Consider the following 21649-nt stretch of genomic DNA (forward strand, 5'->3'; position numbering starts at 1 on the left):
CAGCGCTGGTGGAATAATATGTGTCCACATTGGACGTACCAGCCTCTGATTGAATTTCTAGCAGAATGGGGAGATGGGGAAGGCTAAGTGTAATCTTCCGCTCCTCCATCACGTCTCCAGGGGTTCAAGTATTGTGGAAAGCTATAAGACGCTATCTGCACAGGCGCTTTTAAACCTGAAGAGAGCCATCAAGCTATGAGAATCAAATACGAGAGGCAGCACGGCACTTCCTGATCACAGACAGCTGTGAAAATGATAGAGAAATTGGGAGAGGTGCGAAGACTGCATCAAAAATATTAAGATTAAATCCGCTGAATAGCATGTCACTGCTGAAATGAAGATTAATTTTTGCCTTTCTCATTTTCTTGAATAATCCTTTTACATCTGAACATGATTGGGAAGATGGCCATGGCCAGATATTGTTTGACGCAGTGCAAATCATTCTACGAACATCCATCACGTAGTACAGTTTACTTGTGCATATGATTTTTCATGTCAATTTTGGGAATGTTTTCTTGAAAGAAAAATTTCATCTTCTCTGAGATGGACGCTAGCATGCTAATTCACATGTTTGTCCAGAAGATCAGCTGCAGGACATTTATTCGCCAGTTACAAAACAAAATATCTTGGCACTAGATTTTTTGGGGAGAAAAAACTCCTCAACTCCTTCTGGCAACCAGACTGAGATTCAATGTGACTGCAACAGCAGCTAAACACACAGGTTTGTCTCTGATAAACTTCATGTCTGTGCGGCGATGTGCTGACACACTTTCGTAGTCAGCTCTCTCCATCTCACCCCAGGTCTCCAGTGTCCCAGCCCTCCCATGAAATGCAAATGCCTCCTGATAGCACGGAGGACCCTTAAAATAAAGCCTCACCACTCCATCCCTACCCCTGGGGAACCTCCAGGAAATTGGATGACAAGAAATGTGACAAATGTCTCTGGAAAGTTCCCTCCTCTGGCCCTATTCTGTTTGAATAAATCCTTTTTAATGGACTCTGCTGCCAGCTCACTTTGTCGTGGGTTGTTGGATGACAGCGGAAGCGGAGTTGATTTTGAATTTTCACACTTTTGTAGACACACACTTGCACACACACGCTACCTGCGAGAGATGTGTGTGGAATCTAGCTGAGGGGACAGACCTAAAACCTGATTCTTTTTTTTTCTCCACTGGGAATTTTAATTATATATCGTTCTCTCAGAAACATGTTAAAGGCTAATGTTTTTTCAGAGAAAGAAAAATCGCCCACTGCCTGACTCTGCGAAGGGGAAAAATTAAAGTAGAACATTTAAAGGAATTTTTTTTTCTTTTTCTTTTTTTTTTTTTTTTTTATAATTAAGCTCTGAAGTTAGAAAAGGTCAAGTTTTATATTTTATTTTTCTTCATGCTTGATATAGTGGGAATGTTTGTGTCATTAGACTCTTGTTGTCATGCTCACGACATTGAGACACCTTTCCTTTTTTCCTCTCTTTAACCCTTATGTTGTCTCTACAAGCCAAGTCTTTTTGCATTAGGGTTCATTGACAGTTTGCTCCAGTGGTGTTTGTTACTAATAGAGGGTCAATGCATTAGTCATTAGAGTCATGTAAAAAGTACCTTTTAGATTCAGATTTCTATATTTATGTACAACATGTAACCAAATAATGTAAATCCAGTGGTTTTTAGAAAAAAGAGCTCATGACATTTTCTCAGTCTTCACTGATTTTGAACAGTTGCTGTTGTTTTAATAGTGTTTCTTGAGCCTAGGGCTTCTCAAGCATCTGATCGTTGTCGTCTAAGGATGCAGACACAGTCTCTATGACACAAACAGCACTTAGAAAAGGTCAGCCATGCCTGCAGACAGCTATAAACACTGTAATAGAGCAGTCGCTTTCCTTCAGCTCTCTATTTCACTGCTCTTTTTCTGTCCTCCCCTCCTGCCTCCACATCTCCTAATGTGCGTTTGTTTCAGAGGAGTGTGAGCGTGGGATTGTGGGACGGGATTAGATGATCTCTTTTACTCTGTTTGGTGGAGTCCCCTCCTCTTTCTTTTTAGCTGTTTACTCTTTCCACTGTGCTATCTCTCTCTCTCTCTCCTATCTCTCTCTCTCTATCCATCCATCTTATCAGAGAAAGATTCATGGCCTAACCAGGCTCAGTAAACGAATCTGACAGTTGTGCCCACAAGCCATAATTTTAAAAAATGACAAGTTTGAGGCGCCATGAAATTATCAGTGTCAGCCAGCAGGCAGCCACCACTCAGGGTTAAAAAGAGATTTGATCTTTTCTTTCTCTTCTTCTGCGTCCTTTCTACATCCACTATTTTTTTCTGAACTACTTTCAACTTTTCTTCCCTCCACTCAGCATCCTCCTTATAGTGCTTTTTATTCCTCTTTCTCTCTCCCTGTCTCTTTCAGTAAATATTTAGAGATGTGTGATGATTTTGGCAGATGAGTAGGTGTTTCTGAGTCACTCTGCTGCCAGACCTTTAGCGTACTACGGATGTATGGACACATACGCGCACATTCACCTCCAGACATGTTTATAGCAATTTAATTCCTGTTTTTGTCTAATGTCTTCTGAAGAGGTTTTCTTGTTTGCTTTATAGGGATGTTAACAATGTATGGAGAACTAGGAATGCCACTTAAAAATGATCATAGATCAGTTTATTCATTCAAATGTATGTAAATAAGTCACAAACTGACAAATACATATACATGTGAATTTAAATTTAATTTAAATTTTAATGTTAAATTAAAATTGTAATGTTAAATGTAGAAATATTTTAATGTTAAATGTAGAAATATAATACATTAACTCATTTTGAAAAATTAACCTTTTTATTTTTATTTTAAAAATGCTTTAAAAAAATAACCTTGTTTACAGATTACTTTTCTTTTTATGTTTAAATGTTGCATTTAAAGTGATTCATCAAGTTTCTTCATTTTAACTACATTTTTAAATAAATTCATTTATTTGTCAGTGTAGTTTTTTTTTTTTTAATTAGTGCATTTATAATTAATTTCTCATTTTTATTTTAAAGTGGTGATCCCGGTCCACCAAAACACAGGCTGAATTTGCTAAACATGCACATATGTTGCATATCAGGCTCTGTATGCTTACATTTATCGCTGCAACATGTTTATTTAAGTCATTGACTTTTTTTGCAAACACTTCTCCTTTCTATGCAAAAGAGGCTCATTATAGATCATGTTTTATTCATAAAAGTCAGAGCTTTTCCAATTCATTCGTAGTATCTCCCTGTGTCTTTGTCTGCGAGCACATGCTGTTACAAATAAAACTGCTCATGCATTTTTTTAACCATAATCTTTTCCACAAGACTGTATTTTTGTGTATGTGTAGCATAGAATCCCTTGGATGCTTTTGAGGTTCTGATCATGCATTCGATGCAAACTTCAGACTTTCATCACTGATTTCTGCATCATCTTGTGTTTGTAGGTCTGGAGTTTGCCTACTCCGCAGCTCCTCGCTCCATGCAGAGCGCTATAATGGGCCTGTTTTTCTTCTTCTCCGGCATCGGCTCCTTTGTGGGGATCGGGACTACTTGCTATCGTCCTCTCTCAAAAGCCATCGGGCTGGATGTCCTCACATAAAGACTTCGGTAAGACTTGTGTGTGAGAGAGGGGTTAGGAGGTAGAACAAGATACGTGAATAGCACTGCACAGCATGTCTGAGATGAAAACAGATGTAGCTCACCTTTTTTTAAGCAGTGTGTCTGTTTGAATGAGTGTGTGCATGAATATAAATGCAAGTGTGTGTGGGTCAGGATTTGACTGCATTTAGGGGGACCAAATGTCCCCATAATGAACGTAAAACCTAAAATTAAATGCACTGTGGGGACTTGTGAGAAAAAGGGCTTGATAAGCATACTTGATTATGACTTAATGAAAATGTAACGTGCAAAAAGGTTTGTGTAAGGGTCAGAAAGGATAAAAAAATATATATTTAGCTCAGTATAAACAATAAAAGTCATATTCGCCAACAGCTTTGGGTCTCTAAGATACACAACTTTGATTTCATCGTCATTTATAAAACCAATGGTGTTAAAAAATATCCTGAAAATCAATGAATTGTATGTCCCATCTTGATGAATGAAATCGATGATGAAAGATGGTCCCTGATCAGCATTCTGTTTAAATGTGATGTATTGTAATTATGCCAAAGGAGAGGTCGTACCTTTCCGTTTCTCTGGTCGTGTCAGAGATGAAGTGACGAGGTGAGCACATGTGCTTGATGGATGATGTGTTTTATGTGTGCGTGTGCACGTACGGCGGCTTTAGTGTATTCATCTCTAACTAAAACCCAGGGAGTAGATTGCCCATTCGGCCACTGTTTATGTCTGAGTGTGTATCCTGCCCAATAAACTGTCATATTTTGTTAGTCAAAAATGTTTTAAATGTCCCTAGTCTAACTGTTCATCAGTTGTCAATACATGCTGTTATTTTGTAGAAAAAAATATTTTCCCGTTTTTTCATCAAAGTGTAATAACTCTATAGTACCTCCGTAAAGGCAAAAAAAAAAGAAATATCAACCAATAATATCACCTTTGTAATATCACCACCATAATATCGCCTATATTTCACCCCCACCCACTTTTCAGGATCCAATCAAAATCCAGATGAAGTAAATCAAGTTCTGTCCTACATTTTCTGCTGAATAGTGTTTTGCTTATAAATGTGCCACATTCTGTTACACGTGTTGGCAGGTTCATGTTGTCTGGAGTAGAGTAAAAACTTTTGAAGTGTCAGGAGAAAGAAAGCGGGTATCTGAGTGCCAGGTCTCATATTATGAATGAACAAGCTAATTAATGGTCATGTCATGCTTGCACCAAAATCGGTGTGTAAATCTGTTGCATCGGGGATGATGAATAGCACAAAGGAGACAGTAGATGGATGTGATTGCCATTGCAATAACAGCTCAATGGTCCAGATGGACTCCCAACCATTCTGTGTATCTGAGGCAAATGAACAAGTTATGCACAAACTAATTCAGCACCCATTAATACAGCACACTAAGACAGGTGTGAGGCATTTCTGCTAATGGCAGCAGTGAGAGTACATGTACTTTAAATCTGTCCCTCTCTGCTTTGTTTGTTTGGCAAGCATCAAATATTAGAGTGGGTCTTAATATGAATTATATGACACATTGCTTTGACTCTGAAGGAACAGTCAGACTCAAACCTGCATATGAGCATCACATGCTTTAATATGAATTATGTAGCACATTGCAGTTCTTTTTTTTTTTCTTTTTCATTATGCCATTTTTAGTGATGAAGAGACTAGAGAGAGGACAGGAAATTATGATGACAAGTGGAAAGAACAGAATCGGAGATGTGATGCAGCCAGACTTAAACCTGCCAAGTCCATATGAGCACACACATGCTGTAATATGATTGTTTTTTTTTTTTGACAAATTGCTATTCTTTATTTTCCTTTTTGCCACTTTGAAGACCATGACACACCAAACCAGTGGTCGGCCAAATCGGTCCATCATTGATCATCTATCAGCTGAGTTTTTGCAGTGCGTTCCCACAGCGATGGTGGCTTTTTGGCTGATTGAGCATGTTGAATCAGCTTTGGGCAGTTGCTAAGAGAGATCACTCTGATTGGTGTTGTTCAGCTTGGAGAGCTCCGTTGTACAAAATAAAAAATAAAATGATGTTTTCTGAAGCAAGCAAAACCGATAAAGTCAAGAAGGCTCACACCAAATGCTCTATGAACTTTTATATCTTCATCTTATCTGCATATTGGAATGTTCAGGTATTTTCATAACAAAACTAGTGGTCGACTGATATGGATTTTTTAATATCTGCTGCTAATATCTTATAGAGCAGGGTGGCTGATGGATGATTTATAAAGCCAATATATATGATATGACAACATTTAATTTACATGTATTAAAGCAAACAGGCATGACTACTGATGGAAAACTAAATTAAAATTTTATTGTACATAATAATTACTAAATTATATAATTAAAAAAAAAGGATTGAAAAATATAACGCTAAATAATAATGCTACAAATAATATGATGTTCACGCATTAATAGAACACAGCATATAGACTAAAGATTTTGGTAATAAGAAGGTATAATTCGTATCGATTATAAAACAAGGATTGCTCTTGTATGTCCACACAGCTGACAGCATGGTACCTGGTGTGCTCGCAGTTTAAGTTTTTGTTCGAGAAGTACAGGAACGCTTGTCTTCTCGTGCAAGCTTACTTTGCACGTCCCGCTTTGTGATTTAATCTCATGCTGCACAAAACTGGAATGCACTGCTTATCGCAGGGCTGCATGCCTGCCCTTGTTGTTGCTTCTGGACACTGGTTGTCTGGCGCAGAGATGAGGACTGTTTGGAAGTCATGCTATCTGAGTACACTATGTTGAATTTCTTGGCGTAAAACAGAGAACTTTAGGAAAACTGTCATCAGTTCACAGTCTTTTCATAAATGTCGATTAATGTACTACCGTGGTAGGGAACGGGTGTACATTGTAGTTGCATTACCAACTAATATTTTGAAAATACAAATATTTTCATGAATTTGAAAGTTTATGTCAGAATGGCTTTACGAGCGATTTACACAAACATTTGTTCTGCTCGTGTTTCATGAATGAGGCCAAATTACATGCAAATTTTTAAATCATAACATGCAAATTTAAATAGTTCCCAGTGCTGATCTCAGGCAAAATATCTCTTGCTTACTAATCATTTTGGTTGCTAATCACGACTGTTTAGGTGCAGTCTAGGAGCCCTGGACTTGTAAACTTTACTGATTGTGTTCATGTAGACGCATTAAACTATGTGAAAGAATAACACTTCAGATAGATTTGTCTCAATTGTTCTTTGATATCAGTTTGGTGTTGTCCCGGTATTTAGTGATAGTAGAAAGAACAGAAGGAAATTATGAGGGAAGTGAAGAAACAGAATCGGAATATGGTACAGCTGGACTCACTGCCTGTGTTCACTTCAGGCCTGAAATTGGCCCCTGACATGCATAAACGGTACAGTCATGTCTAGATGATCCCACGCTACCCCTCCCCATTCTGGTAGCGAGGCAATGAACAGGTTGATCACAAACTATTTCCGCACTGCCATTAATACAGCACACGTAAGACAGTTGGTGAGGCAGTTCTCTAATTGCAGCAGTGAGAGTACATGTACTTAACTCTGTCCGCTCTCTGCTTTTGGTTTGTTTGGCAAGCATCAGATATTAGAGGTGGTGTCCTTAATTATGAATTATATGACCAATTGCTTTTTTCCCCCTGCACTTTAGGTTAGAGATGGCGCAAGTGAAATGACAATTTAATAACAGAATTGGACCTGAGAGGAACAGTATGCTCACCTTTGCATATGAGCATCCATGCTTTAAGTGATTATGTAGCACATTGCAGGCTTTTTTTTTTCTTTTTTCATTATGCCATTTTTAGTGATGAAGAGACTAGAGAGAGGTACATGAAATTATGAGGACAAGTGGAAAGAACAGAATCGGGATGTGTTGGCACCAACTTAAACCTGCCAATTCCATATACATATGAGGCACAACATGCTGTAATTATATTTTTTATTTTTTTTGACAATTGCTATTCTTTAATTTCCTTGGCCACTTGAAGACCTGACACAACCAAACCAGTGTCGGCCACAAAGTCGTGTGCATCATCTGCATCATCTATCGCTGAGTTGTTTGCAGTGCGTTTCACAGCGATGTGCGCTTTTTGGCTGATTGAGCCTGTTGAATCAGCTTTGGGCAGTTGCTAAGAGGCACTTCGGATTGGGTGTTCAGCTTGGAATTCGTTTGTACAAAATAAAATAAAAATATGAAAGCTAAGCAAAACCTATAAAGTCAAGAAGCTCACAACCCAATGCTCTATTGAATTTATAATCTTCATCTTGCTCTGCATATTGTAATGTTCAGGCGTATTTCATAAAACTAGTGGTCCGCCTGATATGGATTTTGTTATATCTGTCTAGCTAATATCCTTATAGAGCAGTGGCCTGAATGGTATATAAAGCCGACTATAATATGTAGTATGACAACATTAATTTCATGATAGTTAAAGCACACGAGGCATGACTAACGCTGAAACTACATTAACATTTATTTTAATAATATTAACTACATTATATAATTAAAAAAAAGGATTGAAAAATATAACGCTAAATAATAATGCTACAAATAAGAGGATGTTCACGCATTAAATAGAACAGCATAGAAACAAAGATTTTTGTAATACGAAGTTATATTAGTATCGACTATAAACGAGGAATTCTTATTGTTAATTTCCCACCGCTGGACGCTTTAGCCTGTTGTAGTTTGTTCACGTTGTTCAAGTAGCTCACTGGGCTTGTCTGCACTTTTACTTGTGCACGTCTGTCATTTTTGCTCTCTCGCATGCTGCCGCAATTGGAATCTGCTTTTATCATGTGTGCGCATCATCACTGGTTTCTGGCAGAGTGAGACTGTTTTGGAAGTCATTTTCTTTTTTTATTTTCACTAAAACTTTGGATGTGTAAAAAAAAAATATTGCTCTGTTTATTATGTCAGAGGTGTAACAAAGAGTGTGATGGCAACCCAAGCAGGATAAAGTCAATGGCCTCATTCATGAAACTTGCATGAAATATATGATAAATTATGAGTAATTTGCGCGTTAACCAGACCTTCCTGAAAACTCTTCCTCCGCTATTCCCAACAGCGCATAAATGTCCGCTTGCGTTTAGGAAAATGTGTTTGTTAATGATTGCAATCATTCATAACTGTCGCCCTCCGGCATGCTCCATTATGATCACATTAGGCCATCATCCCCACCTATAACTTAGAGCTACGCAATTTTTTGTGTCCAGGCACACAGTGGTCTCTGTTGGCTACGTTTCTCAGGTTTGGCCCCATACCTATTGCCTCCCTGGCCAACTAAGCCTCGCCGGCCATTCTGGCTTACCCCTTCCACTCCCTAACGTGTTTCCCCAGCACTGAGTTTTCGCCCGGTGCCCCCCCCATTTCAGCCGCTCTTCTTCACCCGAGCCGAAGCTGGTGGTGCCTTGAACACACGTTTGGTGGCCCCGAGTTTTTTCCCGCTGCTATTCCTTCGGGGCCTCTGCTTCTTGCGTCTCCACTGCAGCACTGTCTTAGCCTACTAGTCTCTCCTTTATTCCCTGGGCTCCTAAATAGATCCCCCCGCCGTCCCAGTCATCTTGCCTTCTTCATTGTTGTCGGCCCGCCGTTGTCTCCGTAGGCTGGTGGGTTGCACTTTGTCCCACCCGTCCTCTAGTTGCAGCTGGTACAAATAGTGGATCCCCATGGCGGGTGTGTGTGTGTCCCGTGTATCAACTCAAAAGTAAATCTTGCACCTACATCAAGAAAACATTCCAAAAAAAGAGTCTAGGGCAAATGAACCTATCTATTTAATTTGAGTCAATTTTAATTTGCATTCTTACATGGCCGTTCATCAAAATTCAGTGGCAGCAGTTTGGCCAACCCAGAACACAACGTTTGAACGTCCCCATTTACCGACGTTGTAGGGATCGGGTGTACAATTTCTTCGCTACCAAACTACTATTTTGGAACCTTCCAACATTTGGCATGGCCTTTTAAAGTTTACGTCAGAGCGGCTTATGAACAGTTTACACACAACATTTGTGTCTGCTCGTGTTCCTCCCTGAATGCGGGCCTTACAATTCACAGTTTTTAAATCCTAACATGTAAATTTGTATAGGTTGCCCGTGGCGCTCTCAGCCAACTGTCTCTCGCTAATTAACTTCACTTTGGATTGCCAATGCCGACGGTTTCGGTGGCAGTCTGGCAGCCCTGACTCTTGTAATGCTTTACCGCTGGTTCCACGATGAACCTGTTTTGTCCCAAACGACTGTGAAGCAACAGCTTACGTCTGTTTTTCGGTCTGCAGTTGTTCTTGATATTCCGTATTGGTGTGTCCCCGGCCTTTAGTGATAGTAGAAACGCACAGGAAAGGTTATAGGCAGAGTCAGAAGAAACAGAATCGTCAATATGATGCAGCTGGACTCGCACCTGTCAAATGTTCACATTGAGCAAAACAGGTCCTAACCGCAATACTTGTATATGACACTGATATTCTTTCTTCTCTCTTTTTGCCACTTAACAGTATAATTGATGGTAGAGAAAGGACTAGAAGTGAGGGTAAAGAAAATGAAGTGTGTCCAGGATTAGGAGATTGATGTGAGTCAGATTCAACTTGCAAATTCCTTAATACTTAGCTCTCTCAGGCATTCACGCCCAGCCCGTCTCGCCTCCAAGTGAACGATACAGAAAGGCCATGGTGACGGACGGCAGCACCATCAGACACTCGTGAATATCTGAATTTCGATGCCCAGGATGACTTTTGTGTATGAACAACAGGAAGGATCGGTCTGGGTTTCGATGTTGTGTGTTTCTTTTTTTTTTTGGCCAGCCAACATAATGTATATTCTTTATCTCTGCTGGTTACTCCATTACTGTTCTCTCGCTCCGTGTTCCTGTGGTGTTGTGACTCGCCGAACCGAAGTGAGGAGAGAGATATATGTAGGCGCTGAGAAGAGACTTCAACGTGAATGTACACACAGACGCTATACAAGCCTGTGGCGTGCCTGCGGCAGGCATAGACAGCGTCCAACTTTTATGGGATCAGACACCCAGGTATAAGCACTAGCGGCAGGGCTGATACCCAGCATTCAGCTCTGTAACACACTCTCTAGCACTTTCTTTTCACAAATTTGAGCGTCCTCCCAGTATACCATTTAGCAGACCAAACCCTACCTCTCAGGATGCATTTGAGGGTGAGTTTGACACTCACTCTCTTACTGGTTAAAATCAGCACTTGACAATAATCTTGTAACACTGGAGCAGGTCAGCCCTCAGGGGCTATCGGCTACCGCTCACACAACGTCACGGGGTCACTTATCGTGCTGATCACCCAGAGAGCTTCCCCGGTCCCCAACAGGCTAGCAGGTGGATAATCCCGCAACTTGCCGTACATCCATGTTAATCCTGTGCTGCTTTTGGAATGCTAAAGGCAAATGGATCAGAACACTCTACCACTTGTGTTTATCAAATAGTTTATTTTTTTTGGATATTTTTTAGTGTCTAGTTTACTTTACATACCATGCTGCCACAGTTCTAGCTGTTAGAAAGTTTGCAATGATAAAACCCTCTCAGATATGCATTTTTTCATGCATCACAACTTGTACTGTTTTCTTTTTGTTTTTTTCGAGTGTTCTCATGCCATGAGTACTGCTTTGTATAAAATGTCAAGTTAAAAAAACTTTTTAAAAAAACATGTCCGGAATGTCCCTGCATTTCTGTCCAATGCGGTGTTCTTCTTCTGCGCGTCTTATGTAATTACCTTTAGAAACCTACTCTGGTCAAGTGAACTTAAAAACCGATTATTAACCGGTTAACCAACACAATTATTTTTAAATTAGAATTGAATATAATTATAAAGGATAAGTTTAATTTTTATTTAATCATAAATAACGAAAATGAATGAAAAAACGGAGTTTCGCTTCATTTTTTTGTGCTGCACGAAGGAAACCAGCAGACAGAAAGTGGCATCCTATTTTTCTTTCTTTAGGCTTATTTTGATGCACAAAGATTAGATTTTATTGTGAATATACACAAATAAAGGCAAACCGTTTAGAATTTTGATTTATCTTTATGACTAAAGGAATCGTTGCTTCCACGGTAAGAAGGAACAAAATCAAGTGATTGCCTGGCGCCGCATGCGCACACACAGTTAAGGCTTGCTACCTTGACAGTGCAGCCTGTTCATTCATTCCCTATATATACAAATAAGTCAGTAAAACATATGGAGAAAAAACATAACACATGCCTCAGTTCAAAAACATGTAGTGAAATCTGGTGCCGTAAAGTGTTTATTAACGTACTGTGTGATGTTATGCCAACACATTTTGTTTTTAGTGGATATTGAAAACCCAGTGAAGTGGCTACCTACTAATATAATTTGGCATTCAAAATTACATTGCAAATATGGACCCATTTGATTTTGTGTCGAATTGAGAAGAACCCAAAATGGTTCAAGTTTCGTTTAGCCTAATGAATTGTTTTGGGCTTATCGTTTTAAATTGCTGTAACTTGTCTTCAAGGCCTATTTTATTTTTTTAAAATACTGTTAATTGAAAGGATTTGTTGTGGAGTGTGGTGAAAATAGCCTAGCTATGTTTACAGTGTTTATTATAATGTTTGTAAACAGTTCGCGTCGGCATTAGACCTATTTCTGAATGAAATTATACACTGCTAATTCTTACCTGACTGACTATGTTTTTTTTTCTCTAAACAACAATTTGTAACAGTGTATGTTACCCCTGCAGCAAACTTTTTTAAATATTTTGATGGAATTCCTGCAAATAAATAAAGAAAAGGACTTTTTAAACCTTTTAAACCTTAATTCCTAACAGTTGGTTAACTGTTAACCTGTTAAAAATTACCACCCTAAAAAAAAGCTTTTGAAGAACTGTAGTTTGAAGAATGGGGAGCGTGGGGGGTGGGGGCTATGAAAAATCGGTACAAGCAACTGTTTGGTTACAACATTCATCAAAATGTCTTCTTTTGTGGCATCAGAAGAAAGAAATGTATACAGGTTTGGATCAACCTGAAGGTGAGTAATTGATGACAAAATTTTATTTTGGTATTTTGTATGTTTCACAGATGTATGCGATTAATCTCATCCGAATCTGCCAAGTCTGTTTTTTACACAAAACCACTGTAAAAAAAAAATCCAAATTTTTTCTGCAAACCTAATGGTCCTCTGAGAAATCTAATCCCATCTGAATTGAAATGTCCATGTTATTTCTGATATTCTTTTATCACGGGCTTCTCCTCATGTGTTTTTTTTTGTATCAATATTTAAACAATTAATATATAAAATAACTATATTCTTACACATTACATTTTTTTTTTTTTTTTTTTTTTTATAATACTAATCTACAAACTTGTATAAACGGTTAAAAGATTAAAAGACATACTATGTGTCATACATGTTGTATGTAACCACAGCACATGACCTTCTGTAACCCCCACATCTAGAAAAACAACTGTGTAATAAACCAAGGTCCTGTCCGAATCAATACAAAAGTCACGCCGTTCAGATGATAGGACTTGTAACTGAAAATCATCTCGTCCAGATAGGGCTCTAGTGGTGATCTTTAAGAACACAATGACAACAGAAGTGCTGTCGACTGTGATTTTTGCTCCGTGTGAGTGGAAAAGTTACTGCTGGTGCAAGATGTGTGTGTAGATTTGCCCTTTACAACAAACTTTTCTAACAAACCTTTTGCTCTATTTCACAGAAGTTTTATTACTTTTTCACCAGAGTATGATGTAGGCTTTGATAAATATTTTCAGAGACATTTTCCCCTCATCCTTTATTTTATCTGCTGGACTGCAGGTGTCACCAGGCACGGCTTTGCCTCACAGTATTGGTAAAATGTATTCTTTTAAATCACTTCTCTGGACTCCCAGGGAGCTCCTTCATGTTTCTTTTTTCCCCACGAGTGTGAAACTTGACATGTGAGTCTGTCTGATCTCAGGTCAGCTTAAAAACATGCAAAACCCGAGGCCCAGCAGACATGACCCTCTCTGCGATGGTCTAGAATCTGTATCTGCCGACTGTACAGAAATGTCAATGTTTTAATCGAGGCCACGAGTCTCAGGAAAGGAGAGAGTGTGTTCACTGAATATGACAAAAGGAAAGAAAGGTGTCTTTCAAAGGAGTGCAGGGGACAAAGAATATGAGGGAGAACAAGAAGATAATAGTGAAACATGTTGGTGTCAGCTTTATTCTGTACCTGGCCTCAAGTCATTTAGAAAGGCCTTAAGACTATACAAACTACCATTCAAAGGTTTTGGATTATAATGGTACTAGTATTATTTTATTTATTTTTTATGTGCATTGAAAGGAAGTCTCTGTTTGCTCACCAAGTCTACATTTATAGTTTGAAAATATAGTAGAAAACACAGTATGGTGAATATTATTAAAGCGTTTTAAGATTAACTGTTTGTAATTTAATATATTTCTAAATGTAATTATATTCCGGTGAAGGAAAAGCTGAATTTTCAGCAGCCATTACGCCAGTGACAATCTTCAGTGTCACATGATCCCTGCATAAATCATGCTAAATTTGCTAATGTATATATAATCATTGTGGAAAACAGTTTCATATTTTAATAAAACGGTTTTATAATTGTGCTGTTTAATAGTTTTGTGAAAACTGTGATGCATGTACAAATACATGTATATCACCTTTTTTGAAAAAGTATTATCATGTACAGTAAATAACACTTTTTTGTGCATATTTATTAATGTAGATACTTCTCTAAATACATATAAATCTAATTTGATATAACAAATTTATATAATATTTATGTTTACAGTTTGGACGACAAAGCCGTTTTGTTTTTGGTTTTCAGTAGGAGGTACCATGTAATTCATGGTTTTGACACTGTTGCTTACAGAATCCCCCCAGGACAAGAGAGTCATAAATATGAACCAATCTCTACGTTTGCAGACCCTGGACAAATGGCATGGACTCTGTGTGCTGACTCGTGTAATCTCCTGTAGGAAAGCCGTCGAGGCATCATGACAAGTAACACTGAAATATTTGTTGTTGGATTGGCACCACAGACATGAGCCAAGAGGGAAGAGCTGTTGTGATGTGAGCATCATGCTTATTTGTTAGGGCACATTTCTGTGTATCGAAAGCAAAGATGTTTGCTCTGACCTCTCCCTGCATAACTTCATCTGGTCAAAGAGACATATCTATCAAAAAAAATGGCTGCTGAAAATTCAGCTTTGCCATCACAGGGATAAATGAGATTTTAAAATATATTTAAAAAAAACATAAATTAAGAATAATATACATATCAACAAATTACTTTTCATCCCAGCCCAGCACAGCAAAATAATAAAATCAAATGACAAAATTACTCTTATTATTAAGAGATATCAAATCAAAAAAAAAATAATCAAAATATACATATTTTCAAAGTATTGCATTATAGATGCATTATAGCTTGACCTGCAACAGGGTTTGCATTAAAAAAGCCAATCAATTTAAACTAAAAATGTATAGTAAATTTTAAGTATCTTGTTATCTTTTTCTTCTCCTGTCTCTCTTTCTATGATTCCGCTTAAATCAATCAAGCTGCCCTTTTTCAATCTCCACATTTCTCTCTTAGTCTGCCAAACATTTATTAGGCCAGTTAATGTCTTTTATGGGCAGCTCTTGTTTTGTCTTTTGTGGACATAATTGGAAACTCTGCAAGTGTTTGGCAGCCTGTTGTGTCTCTAATGAGGAATGTGTGGCCAGCAAAAGCATTGAGAAATAAATTAAGACAAACCACAACAAAGCTATAGCACTTCCATCACTGTGCAAAAAATGGCGAACTTTATAGACTTGTGAATATGTTTGCTGTTTGCACTAATATAGGAGTTATAATCTGTGTTGTATTTCCTCCTTACAAGAGTGTTTCTGTCCACACCACAGAGGATGTGGTATGCATTTAAGGGATAAGTGTTACCTAAAAAACTTACCATAATTTACTCATACTTGGGGTCTCGGTTTCATTAACATTTGATGGAAAAAATGCAGCATGAACATTCTGCTTTACATCCTCCTTTTTGTTTTCCTTAAAGTTCCCCTATTATGCCATTTTTTAAAGTGCACTAATATGTTTTATGAGTCTTCCTAAAAAGGTTTACATACATGCAAGGTCAAAAAAACGTGAGTTTTCTCAGGAAATAGATTTAATTTACCTCATATCTAAATGTATCATAAATAACTCGTGCGAAGCAGTTCAAAGAATCAATCTCTCTAAACCAACCACTCCTTTCCGGGAGATGAGCCCTCACAGCTGTGATTGGTCGCGATGGCGCAGTCCTTTGGTGATTGGTCCAGAGCCGTAGAGAAGATCTCTCTACAGCTCTGATTGGTCTACCGTGTACAGCGCGTGTCAGAAACGAAACGCTAATTGCCTTGACAGAATGACAGCCCTGGAGATTTGTCAATACATAGAAAAGATAGTATGGATTGTGCGCTTACCAACTCGAGCTGGGTTCTGATGAGTGAAACGGTTTTTAAAGTGTTGATTGGAGCAAGAGACTGATTCACAAGCACTACTAGGAGCAGGACATTTCTCAGTGGTAAGTTCAAAGTGTTGACAGTTTTGTGGTTAATTAATGAGCATGTGATCAAGCAAATTTTCTCTCACAGTGTAGGAAACAGCATCTTCTCGAAATGATGTTTACCACATAGAAACTTTACTGTGTTTGTGGGCAGGCAAGTTGGTGACCTAAAACGTGGGCGGACATTATGCAAATGTGTTACTTCGTGACGTAGGAGCCGTAACAGAATACCAGATTGAAATTACCTGATGACTCGTTTTTTTGACAGATAATAACAGTTATTGATTGGGCACTGTCGGCGCACAACTTTGCAGATAGTTTATGCATGAAAGTTAATACGTCGAAGAACGCATATAGGGCAGTATAAAGTTGAGAATAACATGAGGTAGAGTAAATGATGGCAGTGTTCATTTTTTGGGTGATCGGTCCTTTTTAAATACTATAAGAGTTAAAATCACTTAAAGTTGCTAAAAACTAGAAAGTTTAAAATCACAATTTCTAGTGACCTCTTTCTTTTCTTTGCCTCCTGTCTCTCTGCCCCTTGCCTGAGCGTTAATTAAACCAATGATCTGTCCCCTCAGTCCTGCTGTATAGCAATGTGTTTGGAGAGTTGTATTGATCAGCACGACACACTTCCTCCTCAAAGCTTATGGGTTCCCTGCTGAGCACATTGTTTTACTTGTGCAGTATGTATTATTCAGCACGAGTGAGGAATCAAGGCAGACACTCCCTGAACTAACTCTCAGGTCAAGTGCGGTGCGTGTCTGTCTGTGTGTGCTGGCCAATCTCTGCTGGACAATAGAAAGTAATAGTGTTTTTTGTGGAAGAGCGCTTTCATTGTTTAAAATAAAAAAACACAGATTGAGCGATGGGTTTGAATGAAATGGATGGTTAAACTATAGATTAATGCTGATGTGTGTAATTTTGAGTTAGGTTCATTTCTGTGAAAAGGTGTCAATATATATGCCACTCTATCGAAACATTGCACTTTTTGCCCGACCAACCCATACCTAATAACAGCTCAACAAATGGTATGACTTTGGGGCAGAGCTATCTTTGTTAAACCTTACAGAGTGCAAAAAGTCCAGTTCCAGAAGTAAAAAGAACCCATTCATTTTTTCTCCATAGGGGAACTGTTAAAAGACAGACCTGGAAACTATGATGTTGGCAATCATGTTATTAGCTTATGTTGAGGCCATCAGACCACATTATTTTACCTTATTTCTTAGCTCTGTTTCCACCAGTGACAAGATTTTTTTTTTTGTTATTTATGACATAACACTTCCCTGTCATTGATTGAGTTATTCCAGAAATCCATGTTTGCACTGTTATCTTCTGAAAAAGTACAGAATGTGTATCCAAGAACAAGCGAACAAAAAGATAAAAATACATAAACCAGAAGGGGTGAATTGAAGTTGTTTATGCACAAGTAAGCTAAGTTTATCACCAAACATTTAACAGCATATAATCTAAACTTAAGCTTTAAGCTAGTTTTAAAGAGAGGATATATATATATTTTTTTTTATTTTTTTATTTTTTTTGCTTTTGATTCATTCTGGGTGTCATGAAAAATGTGTGAATATGATGCTAATGGTGGATACAAAGAAATCTCCTGCTATCAGGGAATCTCAACAAGCAAATCATGGCAATATAATTCTTTAGCACCTGGCCACTTACGCTGCACTCTGAATGACGTAAAAGTCATTTATTTTTGATTTTCAAATGATTTATTTATGATTTTCAAATATTTTTTTGCTTTGAATGCAAGTTGCTTAATGGAGCTGCCACATTCTCGTAGTGTTAGCCAGTTTCATTCCCGTACATCCCCCTTTATTCTTCAATCTTTAATTCTCCTGCTTTTCTAATTAGCCCAGATAAGCCCTCACATATGACAGGTATACCCTTTTGAAGCACACAAGATAAATACAGATATTTGTTAAATGAACACAAAAAGCATCATGCATGTAATGCGGGACTACATGCCAAGAAAAGGTTAATAAAATCATTAAATGATGGACTGCAGAGGGCCTGCAGCAAGACGAATACAGTTGCCGACCCTTGTAGAGTGAGACTGCCAGGTGTCTGCTGTTTCTTTTTGTGTAGCTGCCATATTAGACCTGAATGTGCAATGTAACGTGAAATGAGAGCATGTGGACTCTAACGATGGAGAGTGAATGATACAACTCCCTATGGGGGGCTACAGTATGGTGGATGGAAAATTCATGAATACCAGTCAAAAGTTACCTCCTCTCAAACTATTGTTATTAAATAAGTCATTAACTTTAAAGGATTACATGTATGGGGTTAATGTAATAATGTATCCAAAAAAATATTGATTTGATTGATTGAATATAGAGTGAATTATACAGATTTTATTTTGGATTTCCCTGACTTTTTCTCATAGAGCAGGATGTGTGAGAATGAATTTTATGAAAAACTGACAGGATGAGTTTGATCATTGTTTAACTCTTTTTTTTTTTTTTTTTTCTTAGTGAAAGATATACTTTTTGTATCATACTGATTTCTCTGAGCCTTTTAGTGCTTACTGCTTTTCCTGCTTGAGATTCGCAACAGTAACATGCATGTTGGGCGCTCCAGTAATGTTTATTTTTCCATTACTGCCCAAAACGCAGCCAAATCTGCGACAGCTGCCACTTTCCTGAGGGAAGCGTAACCAATCTTTCCAGAGCGTGTCGTCGTGATATATCTCCCCCACTCTGTCCTTTGACTGAGTATTCTTTATGGCCTTGCCTTTCTGGGAGGCGACCAGCACCTCCACATCCTGCCAAGTGCTGCTGTTAAATCATGTCATCTCCCAGAAGCATAGGAGAAAAAGCCACGTCACACGCCAACGCACAACACCATGGATGGGGAAAACAAACTCTAAACAATAGCACACCATATTTTATTTCTACTCTTCTTATTTCCATGAGTTGCAGTAGCCTGTGGCATGAATGGGGACCGTTTGAGGGTATTGATTGTTGGTTTGCTGTTAGTTGTACTCTGGCATGTGGGTATTTTAAATGCAGCACTTTTCGCAGACAAGGGCATTTGTTTCTCCTTGCTAGAGGGCAGCAAGATCCCGAGCTCTATTGCTCTCTCAGTCAAACTGTCCACCTGCTTGTAACACTTGTTGTCATTGGGGAGCGACTGCTGTTACAGAGTATATTATAGCAGCAGAGAAACTGATCAGGAGGTTCCTGTAGCCATAACACGGTTTGCCACTTTTATTGGATGGAGACAGTGAAGAAGAGAAAGGAAATGATTGGGGATTGAGACAGGAATGGGATAGGGTCTGCTTGGATTCAAATCTGTGACTCAACATTAGCAGTAACTGCAAGGCCATGGCTCTGTGCTAACTGATGCTTTCAAACAAAACTTGGTCCCTATTCATTCATATTCAAAATCTTTGAAAAGCTGGAAGGACACTCTGTGGCAAAGGTGCCAGACCATGCTCCTGTAACATGGTTTGTAGATACGAGAAGACGGAGGTGGAAACCAGCTCAACTTAACCCTCTGGGGTCTGAGGGGGGTTTTGGGTCCTGAAGAAGTTTTGAAATGCCCTAACATTTGTGCGTTTTTTCAGTTTCTTAAAAAAATATAAATGAAAATCAGGTTTATGTGTGGTAAGAGAATGTAAACTTTAATTTCCAAATGAAAACTAAAACAAAACAAGTGCGCAAACCATAAAACGTCCCAAGCTTAGCCCTTTCTCTCCCTCCATTTTTGTCACTCCTGCTAACATTCTTCCATAGCTCCTTCATAGAACTCAAGATCGTTGTGGCATGCATGTGAAGTTTGATCAGGGTTGGAGCTTAACTCTGCAGGAAAGTGGCCTTCCAGAAGCAGAATATGACACCCCTACTTTTCAGTTCCACAGTACTCAAAAATTTGCTTTGATTTCAAGGATGAGATTTCCGTGAGCATCTGAAATCTTTCAGCCCTCGTCCTATACATAATGTTTAATTAAATGTTGACAGGAATGCATTGCATCTCCATACTGTAATGAATCAGTGCTTTCATATCTTCAACTGTCTCATCTGGCAGGAGATAAGAACGGCTTGAGATGTGTTCTTTTAGGCTGTGGATAATTATATTGCATAGAATTGCTCATGATGTTCCTCAAAGGTTCAGCTGTGGGTCAGCAGATCTTTTTCATCTTTCTTTCCTCCAATGAGTTGCTGCAAAAAGTTGCTATATCTTTTTCTTCATCTAATGACATCTTCAAACTGAAGTAGAATCCTCTCTAAAGTGTAATACCTTGTTCTAATCAGTGACCCTATTTCAGCAAGATGTGGACTTGTGAATACATCTATTTAAATGCTAATGCATTCATGCAGATACACGTTTGTAGACGTTGTGATAGGTAATGCTAAGAAGCACTACAGGGCCCTCCTTTAGCCGGTCTGAAACACTCACGAGAGTCGACAGTCCCTTCCCTGAACTACTTATTAAGAGTTTCTCTTTGATGGTCCTCAACCCTGGAGGTTTGACCACCTCTTCTAAACAGATCAGAAGTGTTAAGCAGCTTTTTCCTCGGCCCGTAGAGAGAGAGCGTTAGAGAGGCTCAGACTTAAGGTTCATAATACAGGACACATTTCTGAGCCAATTCTGTGTGTTTGTGTACTGAATTTAATGTAAGTAGAGGGTTGAATTTAATACTACATACAGTCATCATGCAGGACTATAATGGCCCTGAGCAGTCAGAGGCTTAAACAACAGGAGAGTTAGTTCAGCCCGAGGGCTCAGAGTCTGTAATGCCAGCAGAATCAGAGCGAGTGTGCTTCACTTAAGCTCCCAAGATGGTGAATTATAGGCTCTTCCTTCATCCTGTGAAGATGCAGCTTTTTGTTTATGATTCCTCTGTAAGTATTGATGTAAACCCTCTATCTCCTGGCAAGCATTATATAGAGATGGGAAATGAAGGAGAGATTGGATGGAGACGGAATGCTTGTTTAGGTTTCACTTGAATAAACCGGAGTCAGATGGACTTGCAGGTTGCAATGGATGCTTACAAGCAGTGCGGACAGACATGCTATCAGTTAAAGCTCCTTGCCGCTGTAGGGTAGTATGAAGGCAGCAGATTGCCTGTTCGCTCTGTTGCCTTCGGGGATCAAACAAGCTCAAACATATGCTTTTTGCTTTCTTTTGACATATGAATGCAGCATGTACACACAGATGTTCAGTTTCTCTTCGTCTACCTGTACACACGCCTTAAGAATTAAGCAGAATCTCTCCACTGATCAAAGGAAGGATGTTAAGAAGTATAAGTTAAAGAAAAATAATATGTATTACCATGCTTTTTTTCCCAGGAAAAGTGTAGTAACTGGAATAATAACTGATTAAAATGAACAGAAGGTCCAAAGTAAAGGATATATTTGTTTACACATTGCACATCATAATTATAGGAAAAAATATATGTAAAATTTCACCTTGGCTTGTTTTTGTTGTTTGGTTTGTTATTTTTAAATCAAATGCAAAAAATGTGAGACCTGCTCCTG

General features: G+C 38.5%; 1 pseudogene; it reads left to right on the forward strand.

Annotated features, from left to right (window-relative positions):
* Positions 1-21649, forward strand: part of LOC122134547 — a 54825-nt pseudogene that overhangs the window by 31105 nt on the left and 2071 nt on the right.

Source organism: Cyprinus carpio, unplaced genomic scaffold (genome assembly GCF_018340385.1).
Source record: "Cyprinus carpio isolate SPL01 unplaced genomic scaffold, ASM1834038v1 S000006637, whole genome shotgun sequence".
Classification (NCBI taxonomy): domain Eukaryota; kingdom Metazoa; phylum Chordata; class Actinopteri; order Cypriniformes; family Cyprinidae; genus Cyprinus; species Cyprinus carpio.